The sequence below is a fragment of the Dipodomys merriami genome, unplaced genomic scaffold, assembly GCF_024711535.1.
Source record: "Dipodomys merriami isolate MVZ:Mamm:240054 unplaced genomic scaffold, mDipMer1.0.p SCAF_65, whole genome shotgun sequence".
NCBI lineage: Eukaryota > Metazoa > Chordata > Mammalia > Rodentia > Heteromyidae > Dipodomys > Dipodomys merriami.
Genome location: NW_027206235.1, coordinates 213,878 through 221,444, shown reverse-complemented (window position 1 = coordinate 221,444; position 7,567 = coordinate 213,878).

The window sequence follows — 7,567 nt, the reverse complement described above, 5'->3', positions numbered from 1 at the left end:
CCCTCTTTATGGTATTTTCACAGTACAAAAAACCTTAAAACATGGATATTTGTAAAGTTTATAATAAAGAATGTTCAGCCTTTACAAAATGTATGCAAAATCTATGCTAAACTATTGATATTTACTGTACCTTTCCTGCAATCAGTTTGATATAGTTTAATATTTGTCATGCCAAGTTTTTCTATATTCTACTGGAGATTTACTTTTTCATGTATGTATATATATGTATATGTACATGTATCTACCTATCTATCTATCTATCTATCTATCTATCTATCTATCTATCTATCTATCTACATATCTACATATCTATCTATCTATATCTATATATTCTGTATTCTCTCTCTCTATATATATATTCCAATGTGGATAAATAGACTTGAAACTTTGCTTTGTTATTCTGTTCGGAAGCTGAAACTGGTCAGCTCATTCTGTGACAATATCTGTGCTCATTCTCATCATTCCTTTATTTACCACACAATCTGCCTTCTAAAACCAGCTTCATTTCCTAGGTAAGGTTACCAATCAGTCCAACCAATATACACCCAGAGGCTTTTAATAAAGCAAGCTTTAAGGAAGGAAGATAACATGAAGTGACAACTACAGAATTTCTACAGAGACCTGACATCGTTCACATTTCTGCCTTCCTTCTCTTCTCATACTTCAGAAAGCATTGACTAACCCTGTAAATATACTGCATTTATCACTTAAGGATCAGTGTTTTTTTTTTCCAACCCGAAACCTTCTTTTCCATGATTTTTAACATAAACTTTTAGGACTTTTTTTGATTCTGATAGGATTCCATTGAAAACGAAGCCAAGTATATCAAGAAAGCCAATGTTTTCAACTCAGAGTACTAAACAAAAGAGGGAGAAAATGAAGGTTAGCTATATATGTTAAGCACAAATATAGGCAATATCAAGATATTTTGAAATTGTATATTTTTACTGGATAAAGTGGCTCAAACCTGTAATATTATCTGCCTGGAAAACATAGATTAGAGAATTCCAGTTCCAGGCAAGCACAGACAAAAAAAGTTTCAGAAACTCTAACCATTTGCTGGGTGCAATGTGTTTTGCTTGTTCAAGCAGGCCCAGGCATAGTGATACTACCTCAAAATAAGCAATCAAATTACATTCTGCAGTTATGGCAGTAGTAGAGATGCTGTTTCACAAGTATAGAGTTTTGGGTTCAATCTTCCAGCACTGCTAGGCATTTAAGTGTGTGACCGGGCAAGAATTTGGCATGTCTAAGGTCAAGATTTCACACTCTTTTTACAAGCTCTAATAAAACCTTTACCTCTTTTGGTATTTTTAAAAAAATATACCATAACTTCCATGCCCAAACCAAATAATTTCCTATCAGAGCTTTTCTCCTATCCGTTAACGAATATGTTATGTGTTGGATACTGTCCCAATGAAATCACACTAAAGATAAAAAATCCATTGCCTTAGAAAGTGACTGCATTTGGAAACAGAATCTCAAAGGTAGCATTTAAGTTGAAGTCTCCTCCAAGAAAAGCAGAAGGCCTTGAATATTCCAAGGAAAGAGGACTCTGAAGAAGCCAACTCTGATCTTGGACTTTTAGTTCCACCAACTCAGAGGCAATGTATTTACAGTGTTAATGCTACCCAATCTGTGGTAGTGTGTTATTACAATTAATAACAAATGTGGAATCTATAAGACATGAAAAGTCATTGACTCTTGGGGTCCATGACTCATCTCTACAATGCTAGTGATTAAGAAGGATGAGACATGGGGGATAATGCTTTTCAGGCTAGTAGGAAAATTCATGAATACTATCTCCAATTAACTATAAAAATTTCTGGGCTGGAGACATAGTTCAAATGGTAGACTGATTATTGTTAACAAACAGAGAACATGAGGTATGTTCAAGCCCAAATTGGGAGAAAGAAAAAGTCCTTAGAATACTATGAGAAACAGAGCTATGAATAGGAAAGCAGAAACAAAAGAAATAAACATTGATACAGACAGACCTTCCCAATGTCAAATATGGCACAAACTCTAATATTTAGGGTTTTCCTTCCTATACAGTAGAAATAAATGGTAGTTTGATTTGACAAAACTAAAGTGTAAAACTGTATGCAATAAACAATCACATTACTTTTATGTTTCCATAATTTAAATTTCCTACAAATTTATAGAATAGTGTAGATTTGGAAAATCAATAAATGTTGCATTTTCATATAGGATTACATATCCTTTTAAGTGTTGTCTAAAACTGATCTACACTGAAATAATTGCCATTGTACCTTTCTCAAGATTCCAAATGTTTATATTTTCTACTGACCTTCCACAAAAATCATACCCCAAACATAACTTTTTAGTTTGTTCATGCAATCATAGAAACATAAACATATGGCCCAAAATGTTAATTACTTTTATCTGCTGTCATTAATGTAGTATAACTAATACAATTAAGTATATACCTTGAGAGAAATAAGATTCTTCCTTCTAAATACAGATTTGCAGGCATACACGTGCCCACGCGCACACACACACACACACACACGTGCACGCGCACACACACACACACACACACACACACACATACACACATATTTACCATTCTGACTCAGGTTAGGTTCCTGACATTGAGTATCAGACAATGATCTAATAATCAAACTTTCCTGCCCAGATATAAAATACATTCATAATTCCACACATACAAAAATACCAGATCATTCAAAATAATGAGAATATTTAAAAGAACCATCCAGCTCCTGAGCCATTTACTCCCTGATTTCATTCATTCATGATGATTCATTTTTCATATAATAATTAAAAATCTTTCTGAGTCTCTGATTAGCAGACAAAAATATGCTATCATATAATAGAAAATGTAGGTAAAATTACTTGTCCCTAGGTAATCTTTAATATATCTTATCAAAGACTTCTGTTTCCTTCTTGCAGAGTCTGTTTCCGGCATTTTGCCATCATGTCTAATATTAAATTACAAAGGACATGCCATATTCCTTAATTCATTTTTCCTAAAGGTTACGCTATGGAGTTGAATCTGATTTGTTTGCATATTCTAAATTAAATATTCTCAACAACTTGAATTATTGTTGGTGTTACTCCTAAGCCATTTGAAACATCAAAAAGAACTGGAAATTCACTTGGCAATGATTTGTGACTGGCAGTAATGGTTGTGGGGGGATGAAGGACTTGAATTATCTAGAGTACCTTAAAAATGGTACTGTTCTTTAAAGGGATGATCGTTTAGTAAGCTTTTAAAGTGTGGTTTTCTTATTTCATCTAACAAGATAAAAGTATGCTTTTCATCACATTCTTGCCTGCAAAGCAGTAGAATTATTTCCTTTGTACAGTTTATGCCCAGCTGCTACTGTAGTGAAACCCACAAACAACTGCACAGCTGTGTTAGCTGCTCTAGATTTTGAAAATTTCTTCCAGTAGTCCTTGTAATTTGAGCCCAGATTCATGTGATAGCACATAATCCACAATTACAAAGCACCACAGTATACAAAGACCACGTGCAAAATGAGGTTCAATTTTTTTCTTTGTTGTTTCCTTTTTGTCTTATTGTCTTTTAAGGAGCTAGGGGCTGTTTATTTCTCATTATTGTTGATGTGACCTAAATAAATTTACCACATTATTCAAATAAAATAAATAGATATAAAAAGACATATTTAGTCACAAAATAAAGCTAAACATTTGAGTGACTTTTTAAATTCTAGTCCTGTTCTCAGTTATCTTCAAATAACGTTGAGATGAGTCAAGCATATGTGTAAATCGACATATATCAAGCACACAGAACTCTGGAATCTTTGCGCTTTGATTTCTATATCAACTTCACCTAGAAAAGAAAATTATCACTTGCTTCATGTCTTAAGTAATCTACTTAAAACAAGTTTTATTAGTCTTTTTCTCTTAAAATAAAATTTTTTTGCCAGTCCTGGGTTTCTAAAATTATTTATTATTTATTTTTTAATTGTGAAAATACCGTACAGAGGGGTTACAATTACATGGATAAGGTAATGAGTACATTTCTTATCAAGCATTTTTGCCTTCTCCTTTATTTCCCCTTCCCATCCCTTTCCATCTACCCATTGGTATAAGTTCTGGAGGGGAAGGGAAAAAAAAAACACATTGTTTTAATAGCATATAGGTGGACCCATTGCAACAATGAGATGTACAAGATGTTATGTCCAAAAACCAACTTTACAAGTTTTATTACTTTTATCAATAGATCTCATAATCTACAGAATTGAGGCATTGCATAAGTATTTGATTTCTGCGGCGCGCGCCTTCTCGACCAGCGAGGAAGAACGAACACCACACCAGGAGTCTTCTCAGATCACGCTTTATTGGAGAGCCTTTTAGTTGATGGGAGAGCTTGAGCACGAGAGAGCGTGCACCCGAAACATGGCCGCTTATATAGGGAATAGGAACACGGGTCTTTCTATCATTGGTCGTCTGCCTTTCACCGTCACCAGGTGCCACGGGATTGGCTGGGGACTCTACGTGGCTCGCGCATGCGCAAAGCCCAGGACCCACCGTCCCGCCAAGCACCGCCTGAAATGGAGTGGTTACCTCAAAGCTGCAAGGGAGTGGGCGCCATCTTGTAATGGCGTTTACCCTGGCTCCCTACAGTTCCCCCTTTTTTGTTTTTTTGGCAACAGGTAAGAGTAGAGGTTGGGCCTCTGTCTAAAACATTAGGACCTTGCACTGGCCTTCGCCTGAGGGGCGCCTTCCCCAGTGATGACCAGGCCCGTCCGATGCCTTTTTTGCAGAGGTGGGATCTTGGGCATCAACCCACTTGCAACCCAGCATGCTCTTCTTGAGGAGATGGTACCCTCAAGTGCAGTGCACTTGCCTCGCACCCTGTCCCAAATTGCAAATTGCATACCTGTCCCGGTGCAATGGGATCCCCTAATCCCTCGGGGTGCTAAGGCTATGCAAGATGGTAAGGCTTAATTGCCTCTCAGGGCCGACAGCCAGATCTGGGGTGAGAATCCACTCTCCAAAGTGGCTAATGCTTTCAAGATAACAACCTTGTCCCTTCTGGTTTGGGCTCGAAGGCGACAGACCAACCATAGGCAGACCACGCATCCTCCCAGGCAGCAGGCTAAAAACATTCCGACTCCCACCCACTCTTTGAAAAAGGACACCGCAGAGGCAATCCAGTCAGTAAATTGTAACAGCCCACAGCATCATTGGTTTAGCTATCACAGGGATTGCTATTAGCACTGTTGCTAACAGCAGGAAGATCAGCTGCATCAGGAGACGAGTGGATGGCATCTTCAAGAGGGGGTTCTGCTGCAGTCTCCACCGGCCTGGTCAGTCTCGTTGGCACCCAGTGAGGTACTTCTTGACTCTGTGGAAAAACACAAACAGCTCCCCTGGATCTCGTTATTACCGGATCCGGTCCATACCATTTATTATTAATAACATCCTTCCACATAACCATGTCTTTAGTATCCATGGGGTCTCTTGTCATATGCCGATCTGCAGCAGACTGATCATTGTCATTTAGAATTAAAAAATTAAGGGTAAAGAGCGCAAGAGAAAGTCTTTCCCTGGGGGACGCGGACTCAGCAACTCCCCCTTTTTGTTTTTGAAGCATTTCTTTTATGCTTCGATTAGCTCTTTCCACTATACCTTGTCCTTGAGGATTGTAGGGCAATCCGGTGGTGTGGGCAACCTGCATTTGTGCGCAAAAGGCGCGAAAACCATGGGAAGTATAAGCAGGGCCATTATCCGTCTTGAGTCTAAGGGGCTTTCCCCAAGCTGCCCAAGCTTCTAAGCAGTGTATTTTGACGTGAGACACCTTTTCTCCTGCCAGAGGTGTGGCATGAATGACACCAGAAAAGGTGTCCACAGACACATGTAAATATTTTAACTTACCAAATTCTGTCAGATGAGTAACATCCATTTGCCATAGGGCGTTTGGTCTCAACCCCCTGGGGTTTACACCCACATGGGGAGGATGAAGAAAGGTAACACAGGATTTACAGGCTTTAACAATATCTCTTGCCACATGCCTGGACAAATTATATCTTTTCCTAAGGGTATTAGCAGGTACATGATACAACCTATGAAAGTCTTTTGCCAATTCTACAGGATCAGCAGCGACCAGAGCCACAGCCCGAGTTGCCTGGTCCACCAAATCATTACACCTTGCCATCGGGCCCGGCAACATAGAGTGGGCGCGAATATGTCCAATATAAAAAGAGTGTTTTCTGTTTAAGATAAGGGATTGAATCTGTAACAAAACATTAGAAATTGTACTGGCCTGCTTAATTGAAGCAGCAACTTCAAGAGAAGCAACGGCATTTACAACATATCAGAAAATAAATTAAAATAAATAAAATAAAATAAAAGGTTGATCAAATCTTTTAAAAACTTCAAGCACAATTAAACATTCAACAGCCTGTGGGGCATTCGGCCAAAAATTAAAGACTACCGGCTGTTTGTGTCCTTGAACAAAAAGGGCACCTTGTCCAGATTTTGATCCATCCGTAAAGATGGTCAGAGCATCAACCAAGGGCTCCTTTGAAGTGACAACAGGAAAATACACTAAATTTTTGTTAACTATGGCAAGCAGAGGATGCTTAGGATAATGGTTATCAATTACATTTGGAAATGAGCAAACAAGAATTGCCCACATATCCACTGTGGCTGCTAAAATTTCAACTTGCTCACGGGTGTATGGAATAATTAATTTATCTGGAATTTTTGCAAAGTGCATCAAACAATACTTTATACCCAAAATTGCCTGTTTAGCCACTAATTCAGGAAAATATTGAACAGTTTTTGCTCCCACAGAATTGCCGTGGAGCCACCATAAGGGGCCATTTTGCCAAAGAATCCCCGTGGGATAATTTTTTGTTTTTAATATACATAAATCAATAGGTAATTTTAAATCAACCCGTGAAAGTTGAGCCCTAGACAAAGCTGCCTCAACTTTTTGTAGGGAATTTAGTGCTAAAGGTGTCAGGGATCTAGAGGAGGTGACTTCAGGGTCGCCCTCCAAAATGGCAAATAAAGGTAACAACTCTGACCGAGGGAGATTAAGAAACCCCCTTATCCAATTAATATCTCCTGCCAATTGCTGAAAATCATTAAGTGTTTTGAGATGACCAGTTCGAATGGAAAGTTTTTGTGGTTTAATCTCAGTAGGAGAAACTATGGTTCCCAGAAATTGAACAACACTAGTCTGCTGAACCTTCTCAGGGGCAATAATCAGTCCTTTATCAGCTAAGGTCTCCGTTACCTGCCCAAACACTTTATGAAGAGTCTCTACCGAGGGAGCAGCCAACAAGATATCATCCATATAATGGACAATCCGTACTTTTGGAAATTTTTTCCTGACAGGGGCTAATGCAGCCCCTACGAACAATTGACAAATTGTTGGGCTATTAGCCATCCCTTGGGGGAGAACTTTCCACTGATAGCGAGCATCCGGGGTTTCATGATTAACAGAGGGCAAAGTAAAGGCAAAGCGCTCCCTATCCTTTTCATAAAGAGGTATGGAAAAAAAGCAATCCTTAATATCTAAAGCTAAAATAGGCCACTCTCGAGG